The following is a 27,376-nucleotide window of genomic DNA, read 5'->3' as shown; positions in this document are numbered from 1 at the left end:
TCAGCTCTGACATCAGTGAGGCGGTGGCAAGCAAAGGTGCAGGCCAAGACAGAAAGAACATGTCCAACACCCGTTCCAGACCCATTTTTGGCCCGAGTTGGTTGTGTGGGCAGGTGTCTGGCAGCAGTGACATCTATGAGGCAGTGTCAAGCATAAGTGCAGACCAAGGCAGAGAGGAGCAGAGGCTGGGCAGAGGGATCTTGGCGCTCCCCAATGCCAGACCCAAGCAGAAGCAGCACAGGGTGCACTGGGCAGAACCGATCTGCAGCTGTAACATCATTGAGGGGGAGGTGGTGGAAGCGCCAGACCCTACTGCTGTGAAGCCTGCCCTATGGGATTTGGGAGCTGCGGATGGCCCTGACCTGCAGCACATCAGCAACCGGGAGATGCCCAAATGTAAGGCAATGAATGATACTGTTTGCCCTCAGGCATGCCTCTGGCTGACACTGATATCAGTTCTCACCCCTCCCCTCACCCCAGAGGCATCCACAGCCTCGGGCTCCTCCCTCCTGCCCCTAGCCAGCTTTCCCAGGCCTATGCACCAGGCAGGAGGACTGGCCCTGCCTCATGCCTGCCCCCACCCTTCATTCTTTTTCCCTGCTGCATCTCATGGTTTCTTTCCTCCTCCCTACCCCATTGCCCAGTTCTGGCCCCTTTCTCAACCCCAGGCTGGCGGAAAGCTAAGTTTTCCAAATATAAAATGTATGCTACAGATTTCATTGCTGTAGAGGAAGTGTCTTACAGCTCTTCTGTTTACTTTGGTTGGCCTCTTAATTTATTTAAATGTTAGAATAATTAAGCTTCATGATGAATGTGACTTTGTAGCTGAAAGGTATTGTTCTCTCAGAATATTCAAAAATGGTGAAAGAATGAACAAAGATAGTATATGAATGAATTGTGCCTTTATACACAAAGCATGCAAGTGCTTGTGAAAGCTTTTGTTTGTTTGGTGGTGTAAGGTAAGCCTCTGAGTGCTTTCACGCACCAGGTAGCAGATGGGTAGTGTTGGATGAGGGCCCAAAATAGACTCTTCATATCATTTTTTGGAATTTATAACACATTTACAGGTATGTCTCATTTGACCCTGTCTCTAGAAAAAAATGGTTAAAAATTAGCCAGGTGTGGTGGCTTGCACCCACAGTCCCAGCTGCAAGAGAATCTCTTGAGCCCAGGAGTTTGAGCCTTCAGTGAGTTATGCTGGCTCCATCTCACCATTGCACCACTCCAGCCTGGGCAACAGAGTGAGACTTTGTCTGTTTAAAAAACTGTTTTTGCCCAAAACAGCTCTTTGTTTGAAGACACTTGAAATATTGAGCCGGTGTCTGACCACAGTAATTGGCCACAGCATCTCTTACTGCTTGAGACTTTCCCTGAAATGTGCTGGTAATAGCAGCCTAGAGGAAGGTGGTTATATTTGATAAGTGGAGGGAGGAGGGCCTATATGTGATTCATCTAAAAGTTGCATCCGTTTATTTAGGTGCAAGTTTGAAAAAGAAGTCCCAGCCCCAGCCTGGTTTTATTCCACATGCATGGAGAGATTCTGTGATTTTTGCATTCTCCAGTAGAATTGGGACATTGGTGGCCTTATTTTCTTGACATTTACTACTAAAAGCTCTTCTCAAGACTGTTAAAAGTGATTAAAATGGTTATGTAGCTTTAAAAAGAATCTTTTTTACTCACCTCACTTGTGACATTGTTTCCACTTCTTCCTCTACAGATATTGCTTCTGACCATCCAAGGGCAAGCACACTCTTCCTGAGAAAGTATCAACTGAGTGGTGGTGACACAATGTTGTTTCTGCCTTCAGGGAAAACCGAAACATTTTCTGTCTTGTGTATTACAGAAAGTATTTAGAGAAACTCAGATATGAATTAAAAATGTTCAACTTTTCATAGATTTACTTGTCTTCTTTTCATATGTGATGTGATTTCCTTCAGTTGTCACGTTTTTGGAAACATACAGACTTTGTGTTTACAGATTTGGTGACATTTTTACCAACACAATTAATTGGCCACATGATGTAGTTTAGTAGTCAGGGATTTATGCCTTTTTCTTCCTATGTCTTTGCCATTTTTCCCTTGCTCTAAAGGGTGTGTTTTAATAATGACTGAAAGGATTTAGGCCACAGCTTGGATTTCACTTGAGCAAATCAAAAGAATCCATTGTTCTAGATTGGATCTGTGATTTTGGCCTCTTTTTTCACAGTGCTCTAACCACTGTCACATCCAAGTCAATGCTAGACCTTTTTGATTGGAATGTAATAGAAATGTAACATACCCTGTGCTGTTTTCCATATTAGCCTTAGTGTGTGAAACTAGTGTCAAGTTTCCAAATCCTGCCTGTTTTAGGATGAGAATTAGAAGGGTAGGATTTTTCTGTACTGTTGCTTATATTTCATAATGTTCTGTTATCTTACTTTATTTTCAAAAAAGCCACACACCATGTTTTTCAGTTAATTTTAACTGCATTTTCATAGTTTGTGTGGACTTTGTCTGACTTGAGCTAGTAATTTCTGGTTAGGATTGTTATATTTTTCAGTTTCTTCCAAGAGCCATGGGCTTCTCACACATAGAGTGTATGGAAGTAGAAGAAAACCGATCCCCTGCCCCGTCACGTCAGTGGTGAGAAATGTGTGTCAATGGGACCAGTTCAACTTGAAAGGAGGAGGCATTGTAGGGAAGAAAGTGTGGCCCAAGTCCCTCTTTGGAGCTTTTGTTCTTTGGACCTTTTTTAGAACAAAATGATTGTGTGTGCTGAGGGTACCCTGTTCAGTTAGGTTGGCACACTCATTTTGACATCGAAGTTTACGATAGGCTACTTTTCAGTTGAGTAAAGACCCATTTATTTTTTCAGTAATGTATGAACAGATGACCGAGAAGTCATTAGGGATGCTTATTCTAGTGCATCTCCAGATTGACTCCTGGCCAGAAACTGGTTCTTAGAGCTGTCAGCTGTTAGATCCTGGTAATGAAAGTAAGTTATGTGTAAATGTAGAATCAGAAAACAAAACAGTGCTGCATAGGGGTTCAGAAATATAATAAACGTTTTTATTAGCTAAATTTCTCATCTGTCCCCCCCACATTTTGGCATTTTTATGAAGGAATACTTGAGATGGGATAATTTATAAAGAAAAGAGGCTTTATTGGCTCACAGTTCTACAGGCTGTACAGGAGGTGTGGTGCTAGCATGTGCTTCTGGCAAGGGCCTCAAGAAGCTAATGATTGTGGTGGAAGGTGAAGAAGTCATCTTCCACATGGTAAGAAAAGGAGCAAGAGAGAGAGGGAGGTGCTGCAGGCTTTTAAATAAGCAGATCAGGCCAGGTGCAGTGGCTGACACTTGCAATCCCAGCACTTTGGGGTGCTGAGACGGGCAGATCACTTGATCCTGGAGTTTGAGACCACCTTGGGCCAACATAGTGAGACCCTGTCTCTATGAAAAATTTAAAAATTAGCCAGATGTGGTGGTACATGCCTGCAGCCCCAGCTACTCTAGAGGGGAAGGTGGGAGGATCACTTGGGCCTAGGAGGTTAAGGCTGTGGTGAACCATAATCACACCGCTGTACTCCAGCCTGAGCATCAGAGTGAGACCCCGTCTCAGAACAACAACAGTAACAACAACAAAACCCCAAGAAGATCACGCATGAACTCAGAACAGGAACTCACTCATCACCAAGGGGATGGCGCTAAGGTATTCATGAGGGATCTGCCCCCGTGATCCAAAGACTTCCCCCCTCCAACACTGGGGATTATATTTCAACATGAGATTTGGAGGGCACACACATTTCCTAACCTAATTTGTTTTGCCTTTCCTTATGTACATGGGGATTCTTTCATTTGAATGTAATAGAATATGTGTTAGGTCAAAAAGTAAAACTGTGCTTTTAAATTTTACATTATGAGATTCATCATGCCAGATTATTTAAATGTTAAATTTTGTTTAAATTTAAAAATTTTTTAAAGTTGATTTATTTTTATATAGTGATAATCAGATTGATCTTGTTTTATATAGTGATGATCAGATGATTAGCAATTACTTTTATTCTATGGTATTTTATTATACCAGAATTGATTGGTTATATTTTTATTTTTAGTGCAAGGAAAGAGGAGAAGCTTTTGCCTATATTCTGTGAGTAAGCTTTTGAAAAGTTAAGAAATTAATTGTTTAAATTAAAAGTCTATCTGTCATGATTCCTTAGAAATGTAACAGGGACCCAGTGCTGTTAGCATGATCCTTTTTTGGTGGATTTTCTAACCCTTTTCTATTTTCCTAAGTGTCAGATTTATGCAGGAAAGTCTTTAACTTACTGTGCCCATTTTTCATGCTGTCTGACATTTAAGTTAAATTTAAATAATTTGGTTGTGATATAAAGATCTGCCTTAAATATTTACTCTTTTAAAATCACATAAAATTGAAAATAGCTGAGTCCATTTTCAACACTTTCTGCTGACTCCCTGTCATAGCAGCTGAAAGCATAGCATCCTCACTCCACTGTGACCTTATTTCCCTCCCTGTTTCTTCCACCTGTAACACATTTTTAATTAAATCATGAATTGATATTTACATGATTACGACTATGCACATATTATTCACTGCTGAGTCATATAATGTTCTGAGTGTGCCTCCTCCTTGTACATCCTTCATTCTTTCTCTTAAATATTTCTGAAACCTGAACACTTCTGCACTTCTCCCAGATAACCTCCCTTTTCCTAGCCCATGATGGCTCATGAAGCCAAATGCGACCATTAGCCTCCGACTGGTCTCTTTGTTTTCACATCCTTCATTTGTGTGTGTGTGTGTGGAATTGATTTTCTGACTATATTCCTTTGGCTCTCTAACAACTATTCTTCCCCAAGAGTTGTAACATTTGTCACATGCCTATCAAAAATATGTTTTATCTACTAAAAAAATACATTCCATGTTTTCGTCTTGAAGCAAGTTTCCTTGGCCTTTCATTATCCTCCTCAGGATAGACTGTGTTTTCCTAGGCTGCCCTGTGCCTGTTGGCCTGGGAGCTCTCTCCGAAATCTTCTGGGACCACTACTGTTGGGTCCCTGAGTCCTAGACTGTGCATTGCCCTCTGCCTTGTGTTACTCCCCAGTGGTGCTGGAGCGCAGTTTCTGAGGAAAGGCTCATGGACACACATGTTTAGAGATCTGGGCTTTCTTAAAATCCTTCCTTTGATGTAGAGTATAAAATTCTGGAGTGAAAACTAAATGTCATGGCTTGAAGACATTTTTCTATTGCATTTTTATTATACTGTTTTTGAAAGTATTAACATTGTGTGATATGTCATATGTAATCAATGTTTCCATCTGTCTAGTTTGTGGGACCTTCTCTATCCCTAAGATTCTGAAATTGTATCACAGAGCTTGGTAGGCACCTTTTATTCTACTGTGGCCATTAAGTCTACAGTAAAATTTAGAGAATTTTTCTGTGTTCTCAGTTTTATTATTATTATTTTAGTCGAATGATTCAGATGTTGGACCTCTTAGACCAGTATTTCTGCATTGATCTGTAATTTCCTCACCTCCGATTCTCCAGTTTGTCTTTTGTTCTGTTTCTTAGAGATTCTTTGACTGTCCACGCTAACTGTTCTATTGAATTTTTAAAAATCTCCTTAAGAGTGTTTTAAGATTTTAAAAAAAGTTTTGCTCCTGAATTTTTACTGGTCCCAGGAATTCCTTTTTCTTGTTGTTTTGATCTTGTTGTTTGATCCCATTGGAGGCTTTCTTCAAATGTGTGGTGGTCTTTGGCTTTCTCGCATTGAAAGCAGTACCTTTTTTCAACTGAGGGGTCTCACTGTAGGGATTTGGATGTTGGGGCAGCTTTTCCTTTGAGGGACATCAGTGTATCATATGAGGGAGTGAGGGTATTTTCTTTGCCATGATTCAGTTTTCTTCCCAGAAGGACCTCCCAGTTTTCCGCCTGGGCAGTGCAAGCATGGCTATTGGCTTTCCAGAAGCAGGGTTGGGAAGCAAGGTGGAGTTTCACTTTGTGTGTGCCATTTACTCCCATTTCCCATGTTTCAGCCCTGGTAGGTCTGAGCTCAGAAACCTTCAGGTATAATATATCCAGAGAATACACATCCACATTCCTTGTAAGATGGGAGGACAGGTGGACCTGGGGTTCTAACCACAGATTGACTATTGACCTTGCCGGCTCTGTTGTATGTTTCACCCTACCTTCCCAGGTACCATGACCATGTGCTCTGATTTTGGAGACTGTGTTGGGTTCTTCAAAATACACAGGATTGCTTGTTTCTGTTCAAGTCACTCCCTGTGGGCACCAGGGTTGTGCTTTCATGTCAGTTACCACTGCTCTATCTGCTTGTCACCTTGCAACATTGACTCAGAATCATCTGCTGTCAATCCTGTCTCCTGGTCCTGTGTATAATGTTTATTTTATAACTAACTCTCATGAGATTTCAGAAGGAAGAGAAAATAAATTTGTGGTCAATCCATCATATTTAACTCAAATTTAGAACCTATATGTAAGTGTAAATCTAAGTTTAAATTGAACATAATTATGACATTAATTCAGACAATTTTCTAGTTACACCTATAATAAGCATATTACACTTTTCCACTCAGGCGTTGTGTAATAATTCTATTCAAACTCCATACCTGCCATGTGGTCCCATTGCTGTGCAACATAGATGGAGCTGATTTGTTAGTGCACAAAGTATTGGAAATTTTCAAATAGCTAAAAGTCATTACTTATTTTAAAAACATCTAAAGCATGTCTTGTAAAAAAGTGGGGGGAAAAAAGTGATCTTGAGGGCCGAGTGTGGTGGCTCATGCCTGTAACCCCAGCACTTTGGGAGGCTGAGGCAGGTGGATCTCTTGAGGCCAGGAGTTCAAGACCAGCCTGGCCAACATGGTGAAACCTCACCTCCTGTCTACTAAAAATACAAAAACTAGCCAGGCGTGGTGGCACATGCCTTTAGTCCCACCTACACGAGAGGCTGAGCTAGGAGAATTGCTTGAACTTGGAGGTGAAGGTCACAGTGAGTGATAGGAAATTTTAAATAAAAAAAAATGGGGACAGATATCACCTAAAGCTGTACCTACTAGTCTGTGTTTTGATGCTTTTTTCCTGTTATTTTTATTCTCATATATGGAATTTTCCTCAGAATGGACTTTTGTTATGTTAAAGTATTACGCTGCATTACCCCTAATAGTAGTGATCTTAAGGGATACCTGCTTTCCCTTTGAATGAAAGTGTCTGAATGAGTCCATTTTTATTTTTTATGCCATATTTGTTTTTGAGACAATAAAAGTATATTCATTGACACACATACACTGTTAATGTAAACTATAACAGAATAGCTTAAGAAACATAAGAGTTTAGCTAGAGTTAAAACATTTCTGTCTTGAAGGGTAATTTGGTCCATCAAATAGTAATATTGTTCAAAAACATCTTGGATTTTGGTTAAGAAATAAGTGAATTTGCAGTAAAAAGCATCTGAAGCAGCAAAATGCTGTTGGACTCTATGGATATTTCTGATTATTGGCTACTGGCAATGTTTAAATGCAGTGTAGTTTTATAAACAACCACTAGATCTTCTCCCTACCCTGCCTTTTTGTTCATACTAGCTCATTAGTAGTAGATCCAAACCTGTTCTGTCTCTAATGTGTTTGTGAGGGACCCTGATGGAAGAGTGCGATAACATGATGCAAACAAGCATATTAAGAGGAGGAAGCAAGGCTCATCTGAGTTAGTTTTTTTTCCAGTTAAAATAATGAGTATTTTGTGATTCTAAATAATGCTGTTGATCTTTTCAACAATTTGGTGACTGGCATTTGGCCACTGGGACTATTTTTAAGGAAGAGCACTTTCTTTCTCTCTCTCTCTCTCTCTCACTTTCTTTTTTTTATTTAATTTGAGATGGAGTCCTGCTCTGTCACCCAGGCTGGAGTGCAGTGGCACAGTCTCAGCTCACTGCAACCTCTGCCTCTGGGATTCAAGCAATTCTCTGCCTTAGCCTCCTGAATAGCTGGGATTACAGCCACCCAATACCACGCCTGGCTAATTTTTGTACTTTTAGTAGAGATGGGGTTTCACCATCTTGTCCAGGCTGGTCTTGAACTCCTGACTGTGTGATCCACTCACCTCAGCCTCCCAAAGTGCTGGGATTACAGGAGTAAACCACCTCACCTGGCCAGGAGGAACACTTACTTAACATAGTTGAGGCAGTTTCCGTATTGACTATTGCACTCTCAACAAATGAATAGATAATTTGAAAGTGTTTTAGAGATAGTTTATTTTCTACAGGGCTCAAAAGTTCACTGTCATATCTCTGATAGCACTGTGGATGAATTTTCACTGATTGGTATCTGTAGGAAGATTTACTTTCCAAATTGTAACTGATTTAAATATTTGTCAAGTTCTTATTGAACTCCTTAATTTCTCCCACCTTCTGTGCTCAGCAGCTGCAGGTAGGAGAGAAGGGGTCCTCCCTCCCCTGGAAAGGCTCACTTCCTCATGAGGGGGATGCTCTGCAGGCAATTGTATCATGTAACACACGGTGAATTAGACTGATGGGTACACAAAACCAGAAATGTTTTGTGGTGTGGCTGCAGGCAAAGGGATCCCAGAAGGTGGATGAGGTCAAGCTTGCTGGGACAAGGGGGAAAGGAATCAATATTCCAGACAGAGAGCAGCACGAGTGAGGCAGGAATGTGCCATAATGTGCATCAAATAACTTAAAGAATGAAATCAATTAACTTTTGAAATGAATGCAGAGTATTGTCAGAAGTTCTCATTTGAGTAGTGTAATAGCAGTCTTATGTAAACGTGAAGTGAAAGTGAAATTCCCAAAGTTGTTTTCATCATCTGATTTTTGGATGTGAGAGAGTCTTAAAGCAGTACTTTTTCCATCCTCCCACAGGGAGACAGGCCCAGGGATATGTACGGCCCCTCACTTGTTTGGTGACTGAGCAGCTCTGGCACACACAGTCTCTGACTCTAACACGCTGGTTCCATCGCACTGTCTCTTGAATTCACACACTTAGGATTAGTAACTTAGTAAATGTAGTATTAGGTCTTCATTTACTGCAATCAAATGCTCTCGTGTCAATATTATTTAATGTATGACATTTTGTTGCAGTTAATGAATAACAGAAATAGAAAATCTCAGTGCTTTTTACTGCATAAGAAAAAAATGTGAAATCCCATTTAAAATGTTTCCCATTATTTATAAAGGGAATTTATCATAGAGGCTTGGCAGGTTTGATGATCAGTGTCATATCAAAGACAGCATTTTATAACCCATTTCTCAAACATCATCTGTGAAAGTTAAGAACCTCCAATGAGTTTCCCATAGAGCTGCACGTGATACCACACTCAGGCAGGTCATGGGGTATAAAAAATACCTTAATGCTATTGTTTGACATTTTGACGAAGGGGAAAAACCCACACTTTTGTTAAGTTCAGCCTACTGTGATATTTTTCTCTATCTTCCTTCTTCTTCAGATACCTCCGTGACATCTTGATAGAAAATACAGCTCGTGTTCCACCATATTGCTAGATAACAGCACACTCAGCAAGCCCAATCTCAGCCACATACTAGAAAGGTGAGTACAACGAGGCTGCCAAGGGCCAAGTGACAGACCCCCGTATGCTAAAAGCATCCCAGCCATCCGCTGTTATTTCAGCCATTTGGTTGCCCTTTTCAGCAAGCAGTTGAAGAAGTTGATGTCAATGATATATGGATTTTTCAGGACCTAATACGAATTTTCTGTTTCTCTTTTAATCTTAGACACTGCGTGGTAAAAGGGAAAGCCAGTTAGCAAATAAGCAATCTCAGCAAAAGCATGGCTATTTATTTGATGCATTTATGTTATGACAGTATTGAACCTAATGGACAGGAGAGGTGCTTTTTATTGGATGTTTCTAGGAAAAATTATTAGTTCTTTATGGGCCATAAGCCTAAGATAATGGGCACTACTTTGGAAACTACTCTTGGAAGAAGGAACAGTTTGTCCTCCATGGCACCATAGTGTATCTGTATTTAAAATTTCTCATCATGCACCAGCACTTCATAGGCCACGATCAGAGATGCCCTTCTAAACGCCCTTGAAAGATGAGTTCAAGTTGGTTTAAAAAGCCAGCTCCAATGGAGATGTCCAGATTAACATCTCCTTCGCTTATGAGTGTTGATTTTCAGAAAACAGTTTGACAAGCGGTACCTCAGAATGTTAATCTCCTTATCCCTAACTTGACTTCCCAGTCTATAAACATGACCAAGTTACAAGCTTAATTTTGTCTCTAATGTAGTAGTTTTTAAGCTAACTTGTCAGTAACTTCTGCTTTAATGAAAAATGTCAGTTTATACTCATAATAATGTGACTTTCCTCTCTCATGTATAACAATACTTGAGATCCAATTGTGTTTCAGCAAGAACTGGACTCTGCCTGTGTCTAAAGCCCTGAGCTTTGACCTCTCTGGTGTCATCACCTAATGTTCGTACTCAGTCCTAAGTAAAAAGCCACCCTTCTTTGGCTAGAGTCCCTGGCTTCTTCTTATTTCAAAAGATCCTAATGTTTCGCTGTGCAATTCAAAAGTAGTTTTTAAGCTTACCCTTGTTAAAACAAGTCAAAGTCCTGCTTTTTCTTCCAGCGTAGTCTAAATTTTACAAGTTTATAATATTTACTAATAAATTTTCTGCTAATCATGCATAGGTGATTTTAAATTACTTTATTTGGTATAAAGCACATTCATTCTATGCTTTTAGGGAAATAATGACAAATGGGTGAGTAGGTGATGGTGAACTAAATCAGCCGAAATGCAGGGCCTAGCAACTTAAAAAGAGAAACACTGCTGTCTGTCCTAAATGTAAGCATATGTACATATAGATATAAGTAACTTGCACAGAATGAAAGGTTCTATGGGCAGAAGAGCAAATGACAGGGAAACTACATCATTATTTATACATAATAACCATCTGCAGACACAAGTCTTCTAACAGCATATTGCCTGGCATTTTGGTTCTCCTATTTTTGCTGTAAAACCAGAGGACTAAAACAAAAGGAACGTGCTCCTATGGTACTGTTTAGAATAGAGGATTTCAGGGCCACTGAGAGGGTTCCCTCCCTCCCCGTTAGAAATATAGTTTCAGGCCTAACAAATGATAAAATCAGTTCTTACAATTTTTTTTTTCCCTCCACAGCATCGCTTTGGCAATATATTACATCATAAAGCACAGGTGAGCTCTTTGAAACCTGTCTTGTTATTCCAGCTCATCACTTTGTGTCATATGAAACATGCTGTCAGGTCATAACTCTAGACATTATAAGCTGTAGAGTGCTTATTTTACAGTGTTACCGTGAATCATCTGTGGGTTTTTTGGTCCATAAGACTCTTTTAAATTATTAAGGGTTCCAAAGTGTATTTGTTTATGTCTTTGTTTGCAATTTATTTGTAAAGAAGCAGTAAAAAGATGCCCTAGCCTCATGCAAATATGTAGTAGGAAAAGGTGTATTTTTAAAGCTTCCAGGTAACTGTGGGTATTCTTTAACCCCACCAAAACTCCAGAAGTGCTAACTGATTAAAATAGTTATAGCAGGATTGTACATATCAATGAATTCGTTCACTAATAGTCACTGATCTTGTACAATAAATGGATCTTTCCCCTTACTGGCTTTTACAATATTACACATTGGCTACTTGGTTTATTTATAGTGTCACATCTCACTGTCATTAGTATCACCACCATTATAAAAATGTCTTCAAACATGGAGATGCTGTCAAGCTCACAGTAGTAGGTATAAGTTTTCAAAGTCCTGATTTTTAGCTTGAAAGTTTTAGCTTTATTATGGACAAATACTTGTTATTTTCCTTGAAATGACAGACTCACTTGACTTAATTTTATGGATAATAGTCAGTCATACTTTCAGATAAAAATGGTGTTCTGTGAAAAATTGGCTTGTCCAGCTCACAATTTAATCACAAGTGCTTTTCTTTAACATGACCGTAGTTCAGTATGCAGAAGCACTTTATGTGAACTTTCTACTTAGAATACTAAAAAGAGAGGTCAAGATTTAATAACACCATTAATTTTTACTGTTTCATCAAGGACATTCTTCATTGAAACATGCTACTTTAATAAAAACTGCAAGGGGCAGTGAAGAGTGGAATGAATACTGGTATAATTTGGTACCACTGCCCTTATTCATACTGAGAAACCATCAGTTTTACCCACTTTTGCTTTTAAACAGTCATTACAAATGTTGAACAGGGAGAAAGCAATCAATGTCTTAATACTTTTAAAAAGTAATAAATTGTATGTTTTCTTTTCAATCAGCTTCTCAGGTTGAATTAGTATTCTTGTAAGAACAGTTTGGGCCATACATGGTGGTTGACACCTGGAATCCCAGCACTTTGGGAGGCTAAGATGGAAGAATTACTTTGAATCAGGTGTTTGAGACCAGCCTGGGCAATGTGGCAAGACCCCATCTATCAAAAAACAAAGATCAGCTGGGCATGGTGGTGTGGACATTTTGTCCCAGCTACCTGGGAGGCTGAGGCAGGAGGATTGCTTGAGCCCACGGAGTCAAGCCTGCAGTGAGTCAGGTGTGTACCACTGTGCTCCATCCTGGGTGAAAGAGCAAAACCTATAACAACAACAACAATAAGAACAACAACAACCAGTTTTGACATCGTGGGTCTCCTAGGGAATCTCAGGGGTCCACAAACCACATTGGGAGAACCACTGGTTTCCTAAATGATCACATAATGTGTTAGTTTTTAAAGTTCATTAAAGACTGGCCTCTTTTAAAATAAAAAGGCAATTAAGTCTGTAACTCAAATTACATCAGCAAACACAAAGTATAATAAAGAAAGATTTGGGAACTCTTAATTGATTCTAAAAAGTTCTAAAATATTTATTGTCAACAACTAGTGCGTTCTAAAATGTTCTTGTGTTCCACTGTGAGGCTAGAGGAGTAAAAATAGATACAGCTTATTACCATTGCCTGTTAGCGGGAGTCAGTATTTAAAGGCAAGTCTGGCTCATCAATGTAGGAAAGACTTCCCAGTTCAGAATGTGATGTGCTGATGAAAAAGAGGTCAAGAAACCCTCTGAAGGCCAGGACCAGGAGGAAAATTAGCAACAACTGCTTTGGTGAACAAATTTTACCAAAGCAGATGAGAAGTATCTCCCTCCACCCTCCATGCCCTACCCCCAGCCGATAGTTTACTAAGATATTAACAATTCCTGAATTAATTTCTTAAATGCACATTCTTCTTTTATAGATATGCGAATAGATCTCTGGCTATTTTTGATGAGCCAATACATCCATTTTCATTAAGTATCACTTTCTCTGAGGTTCTGTTTATGTCTTATAGGGTTGTGTTTATTTCATGATGAAGTCAAAATTATCCACCATGAAGTCTTCACTAAGTTGTGTCTAATCATCTTATGTAAGGAGTGTTGTAAATTGGACACACTGGAGTAACAGCTGACTTACAGCTTTGTTTAATTTGTGTGCTAAGGGGAATAAACATACCATCCAAATAACAAAATGTGTCATTTTAAAAGATAATATTTTATAGCAGCAAACAATAAAAATATGTGTAAGTAGTCCTAACAAATATACACAAACTGTGAATAGAATTAGAAAGCAATTTAAATTTAAATTTGTTAAATGCTATAAAAACTTAAAAACTTCCTTCTTCAGGCATATGATAGCCACAAGGCCACCTTAGCACCTATGTTTACAGAAAACCAGAAGTATTTTAAGATCCTACTGTTTATATTTTTAAAACTAAAAGACATTTTATCCCAGCAAAATTATTGTAAGGGACACGTGGGCACAAATTTGAGCATTCCCATCTTAAGAGTACTTAAGAAGTTTTCTTGAATGAATATTTATATTGCCTTTTTTCTTCTTTCAGCAAGAAAAGATTCCAGGGAATTCCTTTGAGGATGATCCCACATGCAAATGCATTTTTGATTATTTATTTCATCTTTTTATACACATAGAACCAAAACTAAATACTCAATGTGTGATCGTAGCATTGGTAAGCTATTTCTTATCTGTAAAGCATCTTTAATAACTGGTCTCCTACACAGCATATGGCCCTAAATAAAAGTCAGTTCCTAAAGTTATCATCAGATCTTTTAAGAGAAACCTATGCAAGCAAAGTAAATACACATCTTAGAGTTTAATCATCATCAGGTTTTAAAATGATGCCATTGCTTTTCTTATCACAGAGTAATTGCTACTAAAAGCAGCAAGAGAGACTTCTGGTTTCTCCCTCAACAGATTCCAATGTAGGTCTAGGAAGAGACAGCAGGGAGCCCGCCTGTGAGAGAAATGAAGGAAAGAATGGAAGAGATGAGGCCGCACAGGCGGTGCCGTAGCTCACAGGGCCCTTTGGCTTGCAGAGCAGAGGATGAAGTTAAGGTTTTATTTCAGTTTGAAGCGGGGACTAATGGTAGATCTTGAGCAGGGGAGTTCAGTGTTCTTAATTTAGAGGTTATCCCAACTGCTTTGGGGAGAGTAGACCATAGCTGGGAGGAGGGTTGGGGCAGAGAAGAGGACTAAGAAGCAACTAGGCTGTTACAGGTGAGCCGTGACACATGGCGGCCCAGAATCTGATGCAGTCAGCCTACCAGTGAAGGTAGCCATAGAGGGATCGCACATGGATTGGAGGAGGGTGACTCACATGTAAGTATTAGTCCCCAGGAGCTAGGCCAATGGCAATTCCCTGGACAAGATTAGGGCCAGGTTGGGGAGTGGAGCCTTGCGGTGAAGGGCTCTGGTTTGTGGGTGTGAAGGCTCCAGGGACCTCAGCAAGAGGAGTCTCAGGTGAGTGATGGGGGTGGGGGGTGGTTAAGGAGAGATGGGAGGTGAGGAGCTGGCACCAGGGCATGACACTGTGAGCAAATGAGAGGATGTCCTGGGGGAACTGGGAGGAGCAGGATGGGAACAGGCAAGACATTTGTATTGGGGAAATCTCTGGCAGAGAGGGAGAAAGTCTTCAAAAAGAGGTGATTTGGGGAACAGTGTTCTGCAAAAGTGGGATAGGATCCATCATGCTGGTAGAAGAGTCGATGTTAAAAGAGGAACTTTCTCACTGACCCAGGAGGGCAAGTGGTATCAATGAGTGTCAGCAGGTCACTGGCTTACCAGTAAAGGTGACAGGAAGTTGAGGGCTCACCAGTGCTGTTCCAGTGCTCTCTAATGAGTCCTGTGGATTTGAACCCTGGGAGGGAGGGTTATTCCTTGGATACCCGACAGTGCAGAGTTTTGGAGAAAGGGAGCAGCATCTCTCACAAGAACATTTCATGTTCAAGGGCCATGTGATTTGGAAAACACAGTTGACTTTGGAGAACATTGCCAGATCTGAGCCGCCAATCTGATAATGTTCAGACAATAAATGAACTCTCTTAAAATGAACTGTTTTTCTTTCACCTTGATACGAAGACTTCAAGTAGCATAGAGTCATACTCTTCTACAGAGCAGCCTCTGAGGTGGCAACACCTCACAGCTCATCTCTGTAACCTTCACTTAGCTGGTCCCTCACCCAGTTCTTTATAGGATAGAGATTGGGTAGATAGAGAATACTTTCTGAGATGATCTCACAAACTGCTTGACAGGTTTCGAGGCACCCCAAGGATACAGAGGCCGGCAGCTCTCTCTGCCTTCAAACCCACAGAATTGACTGAATGCAGATACTGTAGGGCAAGAAATAAGTTTTCGTGAAGTGATTGTGGAGACATGGAAAAGAGGGGCTGTGAGCAGGACTCTCCATTCATTCACATGCGTTCCTCATCAGGGCACTGAATACAGGGACTGTTTCTCAGCAACAGAGACCTGCCCTTGCCATGCTGTCTGCCCAGCAGGCACTGGGAAGCACTCATGACCCGCAGTTCCTAAGCCTGTGTCCCAAGAGTGGTTAGTTGTTGTGAAAAGGAGAAGACAGCAGTGTTCTCAGCATGACTTGGGTGCTACACATTCGAGCATGGCACACCTGTGAAATTCCTATCTGCCTGCCAGCCAGGCGTGACGCTGCAGGCGGATGGCGCTGTAGTGTTTCCTGAACAACCTTAATCTGCACGAGGCCTGTGTTTGTGCTGCCTTTCATGAGTGTGAAGGTGCTGAAGGTGCCTTTCTTCATGCTCACCTCCCTGTGAATGAGATTGGCATGGAAATTTCTCTGGGCAGAGTATGCTGCAGAGGTATCTGACTATGACTGTGACTCGGCCTCTCGCTTTGTCTGAGCTAAGTTCTGCAGAACATAAGAGTAAAAGGCACGCACTTTCTGGCCAAAACCAGAAGAAGTCTTTCGTTCTTAAATGTCCTTATCACCACACTGAAACAGAACTGAAATCAAAGACAAGTGCTCTATTTTGCAGGTGTACATCGAACGCCTTTTGACCAATGCTAACATCGATCTTTGTCCTACTAATTGGAAACAAATTGTCCTTGGAGCCACGCTTCTGGCCGCCAAGATTTGGAAAAATCATTGTCCCTGGAATGTGGATGCCAGCCAGAATCCCAAGGATGTTGCAGTTCAGACAATGTAAGTTTCTAAGGTTTTGGCAAACTTTGTCATCAGTTTCCATGCCTCATTTGCTCTCCAAGTTATCACTGTAAGAAATATCTTTATAGGTTTCATTGTGCAGATAAAGGAAATAGGCGTAAGACCACAGGCTTCAATCTGTCCAGCTTTAGTATAACAGTTTATATTTTCCACCATTAATGGGTAGGTCTTGATGTGTTATTGTTGTAATAACTGGCTGATAAACTGAAAAGTGTTTTTCTGATTGTTTTTTGGCAAACCTGTTACAAGTGTGCTGTCAGAATGACACAGTACAGTAAATATCTGTACAGCTTTTTAGAAGCTGCCCGCCAGTTTCAGTCACCTTTTCAGGGGCAAACATCTGGCCTTTGAAGTAGTTGGCCACTGTTAAGGTCTTAAGGCCTCTGGACTATGCAGAAGTTAGAGCTTTAACCTAAATCACCCATTGTGTATTTGCTTTAGCTGGTCCTTGTCTCCCCCTTTAATCTGAAGATCTGTTTTTATACGAACCTTGAGATATCATGTTAAATAGCTGCAGATTTCTATGCCCTGGCTCCTCCCCACGGGGAACGTTGCATGTGTTTGGAAATCGGTCTGATGAGTTAGAAGCTTCCGCGTTCACCTCCCGCAGTTTGAGAAGCATTTCTGGAGCATCACCCCATGCCCACCACATTCACAGGCTCCCTGGGTAGTCAGACATTCACAGAAGCAGGCTGGGGGCCAGTAGTTGTTTATGAGAGTGCAGGGAGCCTTGCGGGGTCATGGGGTTCCTCCCAGATGCGCCAACGTGACGCTGAAACACAGCTTCCCCAGGGTTCCCTTCCAATTTGGCCTTAGGACTGCTGTGAAGTGAAGGGCCCTGAAGCAGGCAGGCAGGGTGAGCGGGGGGGCATTTCCAGCACAGCCGCCCTGGGTGCCTGCTGCACAGTGAGGACAGCTGTGTCGGCTGCATCTGGTGCAAGACGAGGGAGCAGCTCTTGTTTACATTGAGCAGCAGCAGAAAAGATGATGCCAGGCAGTGGCACAAGTTAGTTTTGTGATCTTTGCCCATGACTCCAGATAGGACTGTTACTCAGAATCACCTCGGTGTATGTCTACAATTGAAGATATAGTGTATATTGTAGATATACTGCAGTGTGTATATATCTGCATTCAAAAATAACCACTTGGTGCCTGAGCTCAGTGGCTCATGCCTGTAATCTCAGCCCTTCAGGAGGCCGAGGTGAGTGGATCACTTGAGCACAGTAGTTCAGACCTGCTGGGCAGCACAGTGAAGCCTGTCCATACAAACAATTGTTTAAAAAATTAGCCAAGTGTGTTGGCAGGTGCCTGTAGTAGTCCCAGCTACTTGGGAGTCTGACGTGGGAGAATTGCCTGAGCCTGGTAAGTTTAGGCTGTAGTGAGCTGTGATCACGTGACTGCACTCCAGTCCTGGGTGATGGAGCCAGACTCTCTCTAAGAAACAGACAAACAAAAAAACATTTTTACCACCACTTTGCTAATAGTATAAACCAAGTGATCATTGTGATATTTGTGGTAGCCATTTTAGCAAAGAGCGTGACAGCAAATGAATTTGAAACAAATGGAAGTACTTAGAAAGTTGCAAATGCTAAAGTGAGTTTAATCGTAGTCATCCATTTGCAACCTGTCCCTGAAAGGAAGCAAGATTTGTGACTGCCTGATTTCTCCTTGCCTGCTGCCTAGCCAGAGCTGATTTATCAATACAGGATAATTGCAATAGAGAAAGAGTTGAATTCATGCAGAGACAGCTGTACGGGAGACCAGATTACTATTACTCAAATTAGTCTCTCTGAAAACTCTGGGATGGTTTTTTAAAAGAGTAATTTGGTGAGTAGGGGGTCAGAAAGCGGGGAGTGCTGATTGGCCAGGTCAGCGATGAAATCATAGGGAGTTGAAGCTGTCCTCCTGCATTGAGTTGGCTCCTGGGTGGGGGCCACAGAACCAGATGAGCCACGTTTATTTGTTGGGGTGGTGCCACCTGATCCCAGTACAGGGTCTGCAAAAGATCTCAAGCACTGATTTTAGGTTTTACAGTAGTGATGTTATTCCCAGGAGCAATGTGGGGAGGTTCAGATTGTTGCAGCCTTCAGCCTCATGACTTCTAAGCCAAAATTTCTAATCGTGTGGCTAATTTATTAGTTCTGGAAAGGTCATCTATGTAGTCCCCAGGTGGGAAAGGGGTTTGTTTTGGGAAAGGGTTGTTACCATCTTTGTTTCAAAGTTAAAGTACAAACTAAGTTCCTTCTAAAGTTAGTTTGGCCTCTGTGTAGGAACGAACAAGGACAGCTTGGAGGTTAGAAGTGAGATGAAGTCAGATCAGCCCTCTTTCACTGTCATAATTTTCTCAGTTACAGTTTTTGCAAAGGTGGTTTCAAATTTGTATTCACGAACACTTAGTTCTGCCATTTTGGCAGCTGAATTCTTCTCAAAACCTGCAGCTAAGCTGGCTGGGGCTCTGATTTCTAGTCACAAGAACAGAGAACATGCGAGGATATGTGCAGTTTTCCACAGAATTGAGCTCCAGGAGCTTGGAGGCAGAGGCCAGCTCCGAGAAGGCCAGCTCCAAACAGAGCTGTTTGTGTGTGAATGAGAAACACCAGCAGCTGTGCTCCAAACAGGCTGCTTCTGTGTATGATCTTGGGAAGCCGAAAAGCATTACGTCCAAGCGTTTAATAGCCATGTGTCTCACCCCACTGCTGTTGACTGTTTGCAATGATCCCATTTTGAGTGTCAATTGAATAGATAAAAAAACTGCTGTCCATCAGATTTTTCTTAAAACTTTCCAACATCTATGTGTCTCCCTAGAATATATTTTCTTACTAGAGAGTAAAACTGAGTAGCCACTATTAGAAATGCTGTGTCATAAAGGGTATGCTATTCAATCATCTAGCCTTTTAAAAAACCAGAAATCCTAGAAGATGCATAGTCTGTACACAGAATTCTTTTCTTCAGCAGTTAAACCTCTATTAATAGATATGTTAATTCTGAGAAGTGCCTTTAATTCTGATAGTAAGTCAGGTCCTGATTAGCTGTCTATTCAAATATTGTTTGATTTCCATTTCTATAGACTTATGGACATGTGAACAGGAAATTAATTTTGGAAGTAGGTTCAGTTGGGTTTTAAGTTCAGCAAATGAGATCCCCACATCTTGGCTTGTAGTCTAACTGCCCCCCGCTTTCAAGCATTTGTTGACTTAGCCAGTGGGTAAAATGTTAAAACTTTGAAACCAAGAAACCAAATGTATTGTTCAGATGTTGATCATTTTGAATCAATTAGCTGATTACAGGGGTTACTCTGAAAGCAGCCGGAATGACTCTGTGTACCTATTAATTTAGCCTTGGTGAGGGCGGCTGGATGACCATGACGCAGAGGATGGCTCCCAGTCCTTTCTTCTCCCATTGCATCCAACTTCCCCACATTCTGTTCTGTCCAGGGGTGACAGATGCTGAGTTCTTCAGGGTTGCATTCCCAACTCAAGAGCAGCACTGCCTGTGTTAAGGCCAGGGCCCTACTATAAATCACATTAGAAAATGAGTTTAGTTGAGCCAAAATGTCCATCCTTGACATTCTGCCTTTCAAATTGTAAATGTTATTCTTCCTCAGTCTCTTCATAATATTAAGGTGAGTAGAAACCTGCCTTATGTGTCCTTGACATCGCCTCGTGTGCTGGAGCAGAGGGAGGGGGATTCTTTTTGCCATGGAATGGATCTTACTTATGTATTTATTTGGGACGAATCCTCCTTGTAGCCTTAGAGCTTTTCCTCCCCCGAGGTAATAGGGTGGGTCTCCGTGGGTCCATTTGTTGCCATGGTGATGTGCCCCATCTTCCCGTTGGTGCTTCTCTACTTCAGTAAGTCCCTTCCTGTTATCGTCCTGGTAAACATGCGTGGAGCTTCTTCAGAGCTAGTAAATGGTACCCATCGTTCCTGTCATCTGATTGCGATTGCGGGGTTTGTGAATGAGCGTGGAGTCTGAGTTGTGCAGCTGCCCTAAGGGAACTGTGAAGAATAAGCCCCGGGTCAGCAGGAGGAGTGCAGAAGAGGCCTCAACCTATCCCTCATCCCAAACTTGGGGTTCTGGGATGCCGAGGAGACCCCAAGCAGCTGTGTCTTGTTTGGATATTAGTGTAAGGACCCGACCAGGCGGCCTTTATTTGTTTCAAAACAGAATTTGGAGCCTCCTAGTAGCTCAGAATGATATTTTTAAAGATAACCCACTTGACTAAAATTGCCCTGCGCTGGCTTTATTGTGTTTCTCCTCCCCCAGGGATAAGATGGAGCAGTGTTTTTTGGAGCTACTTGAGTTTAATATTCATGTGTCCACCAGCGTTTATGTGAAATATTACTTTGACCTGCGTGCCTTGGCATACGACCATGACGTGTGTTTTATATTTTATTTTCTCCACAAAGATAAAGCACAGAAATTGAAGGTAAGGCTATGAAGTCACTTAGTGGAGTTTCCATCGGCCGCAAAAGCCAACATGTGTGACAAATCATATTAAGTAGTGATTAGGAAAATGAAAGCCTTAAAATTCACAGACCAAAGTGCTTATTTCTTTGGCATCATATTTGTTGTCTTTTATGCTTTATGTAAGAATCATTATTATTATTATTATTATTTTAATGGAAGGAGTTTTGCTCTTGTTGCCCAGGCTGGAGTGCAATGGCGTGATCTCAGCTCATTGCAACCTCCACATCCTGGGTCCAAGCGATTCCCCTACCTTTGCCTCCCAAGTAGCTGGGATTATGTGCATGCACCACCATGCCCGGATATTTTGTATTCTTATTAGAGACAGGATTTCTCTATGTTGGTCAGGCTGGTCTCGAACTCCTGACCTCAGGAGATCTGCCCGCCTTGGCCGCCCAAAGTGCTGGGATTACAGGGATGAGCCACTGCACCCGGCCAAGGATCTATATTTTAAAAAATTATTGATATTCTTACTGCTTTGACCACAATTCAGAATATTTTTAATTAAATTTAATCTGTTCTTAATGGGTTTTGTTTTTAATCTCTACCTGTTCACATAACATTCGTGAATAAATGCAGATGTATTCCTAATTATATCTAAGTAGACAATGCACTTACCGCTCTTGACTGTCTTTTACTTAAGCAGTTTGCAGTTTTGTGTCCTTGTCTATTCTGTATATCTCGGTGCAGTCCCAGGAGTTTGTTAGACAAAGCAGTAGTGGCTGAGAGACTTGTGCTTAGACTGTATAAGGTGCCAGTGTTTCAAGTACTAGGTGTAGGAAGGACATGGGTTTTAATGAAAATGGCTTCATGGGACAACATAAGATTTATGCCTTATGACTCTTGGTGAGTATACAGGAAAATTACAACTGAAATAGACATTTAAAATTGGCACTGTCTCTGGTGTCTTGGTGTACTTTGGAATAATACATTTATCTACCACAATGTGCAAGTACAGTAGCACCTTTTGGTGCTTCAGTCATTAGACTTCTTGGATGTTCCAAAACAGCCCAGCACACACCTGCCTCATTAAATCTGCTTGGAGTGTGTAGTAACTGCTAAGGATTGGGTAGAATTTAAGCCGCTGAGTAAGTTGATTGTTCGGCACAAGTGTATGTTGATTATGTTGAAGGAACAAGTGCACAGGTAACAGCTAATATTGTTACAAGCTTGTCACAATACTCTTAAAATCTTTAGGAGCCCTATTTTATTTTTTATGTGACAGTATCGTCAGGCAATGAGCCCAATTTTAAAATTATAAAGTAAGTTCCTCTTGGCTCTGGCAGTCTTTTCATAGCTCTTAAAGGAGACTACCTTAGTGAATGGGCAGGGAGTTGCATCCTCAGAACCTGGCAGTGTAAACCTCAGGCAAAGCAGCTGCAAGGGAACCCTCTAAAGGAATCTGTGTGTGTGGCTTCTCATCAATGATGCCTTTTACAAAATGTTGGAGCCCTTTTAAAAATTGTACCCATTTTATCTTTGACTTTCCTGGGCTATGTCACGGCCGTGTGAATACAAAGACTTGCATCACGATGTTGCCGTTATGAGAAGGGCCATCAGCATGGATTCCATCGGCATTTGGCATACTAATGCCATCTTATCTTAAAGAGAGAAATGAGCATACCAGCAAAATTAGAATTTTTTTTTTTAATGTTTATTGTTGTTATTGTCATTGTTTCTGTTGTTGTTGTTGTTAGATTTTCATACAGCGGAGACTTCTTCAAATAACCACACTGTGAAGCTGGGTGATGGTGGCATGAACAGTGGGTGCCAGGTGCTACCTGCCCTTCTTGTTCCACTGAGTCCTGATGGCATTCCTAGGGCACCATTTTGTAAATCTGATATTTTAATGAAAATTATCTAGCTATATTTGATGGTATTAGCACAAGTGAACAAATATAATAACTCAGACTTCAAAAAGGAAAAAATATGAAATGAAAACTCATTGACATGAAAACATTTTTCAATATTGTTCCATCTTTATTAATGCTGTTTATGAGATCAGTTCATGAATTCAACTATTCCTGAGTGAATATGTATAATAAACTATTGTAAAATATTAACCCAGTTTTTGAATATTAAAATTTTAACTGTTTTACTTATTTGCATGGAGATTTTCTCTATTTGTTGGTTTTGGGGATGCTAATATTGCATATAAAACAACCCCAAAGTCATTTCAGTGGCCGACATAAACTAAGGTTTTATTCATACATCTAGAGATGGGCTGCAGTGGTTCCACTTCAGGCTAAAAGTCATATTTTGGTTGACTTCCGTCATATGTCATTGTAGGACCCAGGTCAAAGGGGCAGCAATTTCCTGAGACTTTTCCTTCTCATTTTACTATTCAGACATTGCAGTTAAAAAGGCCAAGTAAGTCCAGTCATAACTGTGGAAGTCCGTAAAAAGCCCCTGAGTGAGCCTGGGAGAGGCTCACTCCATACCCAAGATGGAGAGGAACAGACATCTTGGGTACCTGTGCTGGAGGAAGAGCTGACAGATCACCAAGGCACGAAGGAGAGGGGAGACCCATTACACCCACCTCTCACAGGAGGAGACTCAGGCCATGCTACACTGCTAGGAGGAGACCCATCCATTGACCCAAGCCACGCTATGCTACCCGGAGACACGTCCACTGACCCAGGCCACACTACACTGTCACAAGACCTGCCCACTGACCCAAGCCACACTATGCTGCCAGGAGACCTGTCTGCTGACACAGGCCACAGTACACTACCACAAGATCTGCCCACTGACCCAGGCCATGCTACACTGCCATGAGACCTGTCCACTGACTCAGGCCACACTACTTTGCCAGGAAACCTGCCACTGACCCAGGCCACGCTATGCTACCAGGAGACCCCTCCACTGACCAAGGCCACATGACACTGCCAGGAGGCCCGTCCACTGATCAAGGCCACATGACACTGCCAGGAGACCAGGAGACCAGGAGACCTGTCCACTGACCAAAGCCACACTACACTGCCACAAGACCTGCCCACTGACCCAGACCACACTACATTGCAAAAGACCCATCCACTGACTCAGGCCACACTACACTGCCAGGAGACCCTCCACTGACCCAGGCCATGCTACACTGCTATGTGACCTCCACTGACCCAGGCCACACTACACTGCCAAGAGACCTCCCACTGACCCCTTGCCCAGGCTCAGCCACTGTAGCCTTCTCTGTTCAGTCCCTCCTTGGCCTCCATGGCACCCTGCGATCCCACCAGCTGACCACGACGGATGGCCAGCCTATCTTTTTTCTGGTCAACAGCATGTCATGGGCTTTAAGGAGCTTTTCTAAAACTGAACTGCACTGAATTTAGAAAACCAGGATATGAAGAAGGATATAAATCGATTGGACTGAACTCAGAGAGGAGTTGATTAGATAATAGTTTACTGGGATTTACCACGAACTGCCTGAACTTTTCATATAGAAAATATATTTGGATTTGTGTTCCTGCACAAATCTCATGTGGAATTGCATGAGATTCCCAGTGTAGGAGGAGAGACCTGGTAGGATATGACTAGATTATGGGATCAGATTCCCCCCTTGCTTTGCTTGTGATAGTGAGTTCTCACGAGATCTGGCTGTTTAAAGGTGTGTAGTATCTCCCTGATCTCTCTCTTCCTTCTGCTCTGGCCATGTACCTGTGTCCCCTTCTGCTATGACTGTAAGTTTCCTGAGGCCTCCCCAGAAGCAGAAGCCCGTACAGCCTGCAGAACTGCGAGCCAATTAAACCTCCTTTCTTTATACATTACCCAGTCTCAGGTGATTCTTTTTTTTTTTTTTTTTTGAGATGGAGTCTCACTATGTCACACAGACTGGAGTGCAATGGTGTGATCTCGGCTCACTGCAACCTCTGCCTCCCAGGTTCAAGTGAGTCTCCTGCCTCAGCCCCCTGAGTAGCTGAGATTATAGGTGCCCACCATCATGCCCAGCTAATTTTTGATATTTTTGGTAAAGAGGGGATTTCATCATGTTGCTCAGGCTAGTCTCAAACTCCTGACCTCATGTGATCTACCCACCTCAGCCTCCCAAAGTGCTGGGATTACAGGCATGAGCCACCATACCCCGCCTCAGTAATGTTTTTCTTTTGTGAGATGGAGTCTTGCTCTGTCACCCAGGCTGGAGTGCAGTGTTGCGACTTTGGCTCACTGCAACCTCCACCTCCCAGGTTCAAACAGTTCTCCTGCCTTAGCCTCCTAAGTAGCTGGGATTATAGGCACACACCATCACATCCAGCTAAGGTAATTCTTTACAACCATGAGAAAACGGACTAATACACTTGGCTTTCAAAAATAAAAGCAATCACAAAGGCAGCATCCTGTCCCACCTTTCCACATCCCTGTCTTGTCTGGAACTGCCTTGGGTAATGCTCAGCTGGGAGCAGCACATCACACAAGGTGATGCCCTTCAGGTGGGCATGTCATGGCATCAGCAAGGATGAGCTTCCTGTCTTGGTTAAGAGTAAAGACTCTTAAACTAGCACCGCCTCAAGGGCTTGGGGCTCACGTTCTGTTTGCTTGAAGACCGCGCTGTGCTCACGAAGTCTGTGCTCCTTTGAGGCCTTGGCAATAGCATTCTCAAGCTGAGCTTCCAGCTACCGACGGAAGATCCGCTTTTCATTAACACAAAGCAAGCATGGCCTCACCAGTTAGAGCTTCACCCAAAGCACCTCTAAGAGAACAAGACCTTGAAAGACCTTTGTATTTTTTACCCTTCATCAAATCTTATCACAAATTAAAGTTTCAGAAATACACTTCAGGGCTCAGCTGAAATGGTCGGTTAGTAATAAAACAAGTTCAAATTCTAATTTAGGTTGATACTTTGAGATTAGATTCCAAGAAAGGAGACTGACTTGTGAACATAAGTACTTCTGATATCTGCAGAACACTAATTTCAAACACATACAGAAAAAGAGCAATGAACTCCATGTACCTGGCACCCAGCTTTTGCAGTGAGAAACTTCAGCCAAGCCTGCTTCATCGCTGCCTACACCCAAACCATTCGAGAGCAAATCCCAGGCAGCGTATCACTGTATCCATATGTGGAATAGAATCCTTAGTTAGGAGTTTCATTAACTAGTAACTAGTTTCATAACTAGTAACGAGTCGCAACTGGCTACAACTACAAATATATTTGGGTTGCAAAATCAACTGTCTAAGAAAACAAACAGGCATTCTGTGGCTAAACAGCAAAAGCCCTGAACTTGAAAGGAACATGAGCATGTGCTTCCAGGCCTTCTCATTCATGGGATTCATTAAGTAAATTTTTTCTTTTTTTTTATTTTGAGATGGAGTTGCCCAGGCTAGAGTGCAGTGGCATGATTTTGGCTCACTGCAAATGTCCGCCTCCCGGGTCAAATGATTCTCCTGCCTTAGCCTCCCCAGTAGCTGGGATTACAGCCACCTGCCACCACACCCAGCTAATTTTTATATTTTTAGTAGAGATGGGGTTTCACCATGTTGGCCAGGCTGATGTCAAACTTCTGACCTCAGGTGATCCACCCACCTCAGCCTCCCAAAGTGCTGGGATTATAGGCATGAGACACCACATCCAGCCTCATTGAGTCAATTTTAATCAAATTTTTTCTCTGTCGCCAAGGCTGAAGTACAGTGGTGTAATCTTGGCTCACTCCAATCTCCACCTCCCAGGCTCAAGTGATCCTCCCACATCAGCCTCCTGAGTACTTCATACCACAGGTGCACGCCACAATACCCAGCTAATTTTTTTTATTTGAGATAGGGTCTCCCTCTGTGGCCCAGGCAGCAGTGCAATGGTGCCATCTCAGCTCACTGCAGCCTCCACCTCTGGAGTTCAAACAATTCTCCCACCTTGGTCTCCTGAGTAGCTGGGATTACAGGAATGAGCCACCACAGACCAGCTAATTTTTGTGTTTTTAGTAGAGATGGGGTTTCACCATATTCGTCAGGCTGGTCTCAAATGCCTGACCTCAGGTGATCTGCCCACCTCAGCCTCCCAAAGTGCTGGGATTGCAGGTGTAAGCATCCGCACCTGGCCACATCCAGCGAAATTTTCTGTATTTTTGGTAGAGAAGGGGTTTCACCATGTTGCCCAGGCTGCTTTCAAACTCCTGAGCTCAAGTGATCTGCCTGCCTTGGCCTCCCAAAGTGCTAGGATTAAAGATATGAGCCACCGCCTTGTCTTTGATCAAATTTTAAACTAAGCATTGCTTAAAACATGTCACTCATCAACAGCGGGGCATTCAGAATACCTATGGCAGCAGTTCTCCAAGTCAGGGCTGAGAATCCTGGAATCCTGAGATGTCAGAGCATAAATACCCTCTACTTACTTAAAGGAAGGTTTTTAAAACAGTACCACAGGACCT

General features: G+C 42.1%; 2 long non-coding RNA genes across 4 annotated transcripts; both read left to right on the top strand.

Annotated features, from left to right (window-relative positions):
• Positions 1-704: 704 nt before the first annotated feature.
• LOC135277221 (uncharacterized) lies at positions 705-3,011 on the top strand. The gene is made up of 3 exons (XR_010344796.1): positions 705-1,578; positions 1,718-1,780; positions 2,539-3,011. It is a non-coding gene; the product is annotated as an uncharacterized LOC135277221 (long non-coding RNA).
• A 55-nt stretch (positions 3,012-3,066) lies between these two features.
• Positions 3,067-23,248, top strand: LOC135277220 (uncharacterized). 3 transcript variants are annotated; one of them, XR_010344795.1, is made up of 6 exons: positions 3,067-4,126; positions 9,476-9,576; positions 11,172-11,207; positions 13,898-14,023; positions 15,606-16,531; positions 20,820-23,248. It is a non-coding gene; the product is annotated as an uncharacterized LOC135277220 (long non-coding RNA). The 3 variants fall into 3 exon arrangements; XR_010344794.1 differs by having other exon boundaries at positions 13,898-16,531; positions 20,820-20,982; positions 22,718-23,248; XR_010344793.1 differs by having other exon boundaries at positions 13,898-16,531.
• Positions 23,249-27,376: the final 4,128 nt, after the last annotated feature.

Source organism: Aotus nancymaae, unplaced genomic scaffold (assembly GCF_030222135.1).
Source record: "Aotus nancymaae isolate 86718 unplaced genomic scaffold, 86718_ANA_hifiasm-v0.15.2.pri h1tg000030l, whole genome shotgun sequence".
NCBI lineage: Eukaryota > Metazoa > Chordata > Mammalia > Primates > Aotidae > Aotus > Aotus nancymaae.
The sequence above is the reverse complement of the archived record's forward strand: the minus strand, read 5'-3'. Positions and strand labels throughout refer to the sequence as shown.